A 4,522-nucleotide genomic window follows, 5' to 3' on the forward strand; every position below is an offset into this window, starting at 1 on the left:
GGGGATCATGTGCCTCCGCCGCCTCATGGAGCTGGATGTGGCTGAGAGCTTCAGATCCACCCAGGTGCAGCTGCTGAGGGTGTCTCTCAGTGAAGAGCCACTTCCATTTGGGACTCTAGCTTCATTCAAGTGATTATCAAGCAAGGTATCATCTTCCTTGGTGGATTCCCTGAGGAAGGTGGACAGGTGGGGCAGCCTGCCTTCAGGAGCTCCTGGCTGGTGCTGCGGGGGGTGCTGAGATAGGAGGCATCTTGGAAGATGGATGATGGCTCGGTGTCATATAAGAAGGGCAGCTCGGGTTCCGTACCCAGTATGGCATCCAGCATGTGCAGCACAGAGTCACTCTTGCTGTGCACAATGTCCACATCAAGGTAGTCCAGGGCAAACTCATGCTCTGACTGCACCTCATCAGGGAAAGGAGGGCTGCTGTCCTGCATGCCCCCACCCAGGGCATTTAGGCAGGTGGCGGGGGCCAAGCTGCTGCCCGGTCTAGCACTGGGCAGGGCGGTGGCTTCCCCTGAGCCGCGTTCCTGCTGCGGGCTGTCCTGCTCCCCCTTGGTGCTGAAGATGTGCAGGACACTGACGCTGTGACAATGGTGGCAGCAAAGAAGAAGAACACCTGATCCTGGGCCCCAAACCAGCTGCCCAGGAAGGGCTGTGTCCAGTACAGCCTGCCCAGCACATAGCCGATGGCACCACCAAGGCCAGCAGAGAAGGCTTGAGTGTTGAGGGCCATGTCTTGCTCCTCACTGTCCACCACGTCCAGCAGGTAGGCGCGGACTGGCCCTTTGGTAACTTCAGCACTGAAATCCAGGACCATCACTCCCAGCACTGTGAGGACGACACCAATAGACTGCCGGCCGGGGCCATTTAGAATTTTCTCTGCCCCTGGCCACTTTGTGACTTCAATCTAGCACACAAAGACCATCTCAGGAGGGTTCACACCGGTGTTTATGGACAGGAACCAATATCATCTGTATCCCAATTTAGAAACCTTGAGAAATTCCACGTTTGCTTCAATATTCATGCAGTTTGGGAGAAGGAAAAGCTACTGGATTATCACTCCCTCCTAGAAAACACATCCCCACGTGAGCTGAGTGCTGACTGATGCAGAAAGTATAAAAGCCTGGTCTCCTCGCCTCCAGCGGGGATGATTTGATGGTGCTTTTTATATTCCCAACGCACACACCCTGGCATACACACGCACGTGCACATACACACACATGCACACGCGCACACACACACACACACACACACACACACACACACTCTCTACAGACTAGGCCACAGCTACACTGAGGACACACACTTGCTTAGCAGCTGCCCCTTCCCCACCCTCCAGCCCCCTTTTTCAGCATGTTCAGCAGGCTACCTGTTCATGAGTCACGTGGGGAGCCTGCCCAGAGGCATCTCCTTGTTTTGCAAGAGCGGGTAGGTTCTGGACCCTTCAAGTCTGAGACGGTTTCCAGGCTCTACTGCTAACTGCTGGTGCTTACTTGTTACTTCATCGAAGCCTCTGTTCATTTCCTTTCCAGTAAAATGCGCATAATAAGGATAAATGGATGGAAGAGAGAGTCTATAAATACATGCAGTATAATACTTGACTAAAAAATTTTAGCTATTTTTATTTTCTATTTTTTTAATGTATTTAGTGCGGGGTATACAGGGTCTCATTACATAGATTGGACTCGTACTGATCATCTTATTTTCAGCCTTCCAAGTGCTGAGATTGCAAGTGTGTGCCACCACACCCAGTCTTAATCGCCATCTCAGCATGTCCTGGGGGCAGGGCCAGCACAGTATGAACGCCAATGGACTGCCGAACTCCAGGACTTCCAGGGCTCGAACTCCAGTCCCTGCGCTCTATGCTTTAGTCTGCTGAGCTATCTGGCCAGCCCTGTTTTTACTTTTCAAAGGTAAGGTGCAGATATAGAATCACTTTTCAAGGAATCCTTTCTTAAAGCTTAAACTTCACACGTGTGCTCGCTGTCACATCTGGAATAGCCCTGCAAGCTCTCCCAGCAGTGGCTGAGATTCGTTTCATGCTCATGTGGTAATGGACTCCTGCTGGAGCGCACCACGCACGTCCCCCCAGCCCTGGATCAGAGGTCCCCGAGCAACAAGGCTGCCCGCACTTACTAGAAAGCCAGAGCCAGAAGTCTGAGCCCAGCTCTCCTCAGGGACCAGGCCACAGGTCTTCCAATCCTTTAGCAGCTTACATTTTTTTTGGCAGAAAATCAGTCAAGGTTTTCTGTGCTTCATCTAGTTGTGCAGCTCAGTGACAGCCCTGAGAGCGAATTAAAGCTCAAAGCAGTCAGCTGACTTCATTAGCAGGCACTGCATGCATGTGTGTGCGTGTGTGCACATGCGTGTGTGTGTGTGTGTGTGTGTGTGTGTGTGTGTGTAGTGGGCCAAGTAAGGAGGAATGTAAACACTCACCTAATAGGTTTTATTTTATCCCCGTTCCATGACGAGTGACCCTATAATCCATAGCACAGAATCCGGATGCTACTGTAGGCAGTGAGGAGTCATTTAAATGGCTTAAGCAGGGAAATAACACGATCAGATTTGCAATTTAGAAAGCTTTGGCTCTGGTATGGAGAGTGGATTGTGGTGGGGAAAGGGCCCGGGGAGGATCACCATACTGTTCCCTCACTGGCGGGCAGAGAGGGACTGGGAGCCCAGACTGGTGCAGCAGCAGTTGGGGAGGGTGGAGAGAGGTCAGAGGGAGGGAGTGCAGGAGACTGGTCACGTGCCGGTTGACCGCTGGGGAGCGCCCCCCAAGGTACATCCAGACTTCTGCTCAGCAGAAGAAGAAGCAGCCATTGTTGAAGTATTTCATGATATGGGAACATTCACTATTCATGCTTTCTTTTTCTTTTTTCCTTAAAAGGACATGGAAATATGGGGCGGGTAGGAGAGGAGAGGAAATTTGAAGGCATGGGGGTGAGGAGGAACTTCAGGAAATATGAAAGGAGAATAGAGCAGACTGAGACGCGAGGCGTGGCTCCCAGCCCAGGCAGGACTAAGAAGAGCTGCAGGGTAGGAGACCCAGGGAGCAGGCAGAATGTAGATGTGGTGGGGCCCAAGAGACACAAGGGCTCCATTTACGTGGAGAGCATCTTCCTCCTTCTTTTCAATTTTTCAACCCCCTCTCCCAGTAGCCATGAAATTATATGCCCCTCTTCTGGCCATAGTGGTATAGACTGAAATGTGTTCTCCAAAGCCCGTGGAAGGTTGAAGTCCTAGCCTGCAGTACCTCAGGATAGAATCTGTACAGGAGGAACTCAGTTAAAGGGGGCCACACAGGTGGCCCTGACCCTCCAGGAATGTCTTACAAAAAAGAGACGAGCACACAGACACACAGGGAAGCCACCTGGAGACACAGCACAAGCCAGAGGGAACTTGCAGCCTATGGATGAGAGGGGTGGGTAGATCAGGGGCAGAATATCCCTTAGAGGAAACAGCGGGGGGAGAGGGGAATCCCTCACCTGGGTTGCTGAAGACAAGCCAGAGTGGTCAGGTACCATTTTGGGGGTGGTAAAGGGTGATGAACTGGGTTAGACACTGGGTGCAGTTGGCTAGTGGGTGGGGAATTCTTGCTAAAACTGGGTTTTAGTAGGGAAGAAGACAGATGGGCCTTGGAGAATGTTCCAAAACCTGACTGGAGTTTGACTGAGCAGAGAACCCGGATCACTATCAGCACGGCAATGGCAAGGTCTATATTGAAAAGAATACTGCCTCCCTGGAGGGAGGTGGATGCTCAGAAGGCAAAGGGGGTGTCCCTTGGACCCCCCCCCCCCAAGAAGGGGCCGCTGGGTCAGGTCAGGACACCAGGAATCTGTGGCCTGGAATCCACACAGGCTGCCCAGGAGGCCTTTTGCTTGCATTGCCTTACAAGGAAAGGAGGCCGCCGGCCGGCCCAGCCTGAGGTGACCTGTGTGCTGCCTGCCCGGTGGCAGCAAGGCTGGCAAGCACAGCCCATTTCCTGTTCCACACCAGGCCCCAGTCTCCTGAGCTTGCTCAAGTAGGACCTGAAATACCTGCAGGAGGCAAAGTAAATGTGGAAGAGCGACCTGAATTCACCAATCCCAGGGGAAGTCTGCCTTCAGAAAGCTGTCCCCAGGCCTGCAGGCACTCTGGCTTCCCCAGGGCTCTCATCCTGAAATGTAAATAACTCTGGGGCTCCCTGTTCCACAGTCCACAGGAAGATCAAGCAGTAAGGTGTGTGAACCCCCAGTGGGATCTGCAAGGGGGTTCCCTGCGGAAGCAACATTGGCTAGCATCCACCGTGGCCTCTGCGACCTCCCAGAGGATAAGAAGGGCCTGAACAACTGCAGCCAGCCTCCTAGCAGAAGCGCTCAGCCAGTGGGTCCACGCAGGAGCCTGGGAGTCAGCGCTCTAACTGGTGCTTCTCTGCGGTGGTGAGATGCTCGGTCTCGTCTAGTGGGCCCCAACCTTGCCCACCCAGGGCAGGAACAGAGAGCCAGGAACAGGTCAGTGAGGTGAGGTCAGGTCAGTG

General features: G+C 53.2%; 1 pseudogene; it reads right to left on the bottom strand.

The window, feature by feature from the left end:
• Positions 1 to 3: 3 nt before the first annotated feature.
• Positions 4 to 853, bottom strand: LOC101577606 (annotated as a pseudogene).
• Between the last annotated feature and the right edge of the window lie 3,669 nt (positions 854 to 4,522).

This window comes from Octodon degus, unplaced genomic scaffold, assembly GCF_000260255.1.
Source record: "Octodon degus isolate 3935 unplaced genomic scaffold, OctDeg1.0 scaffold00089, whole genome shotgun sequence".
NCBI classification, from domain to species: Eukaryota; Metazoa; Chordata; class Mammalia; order Rodentia; family Octodontidae; genus Octodon; species Octodon degus.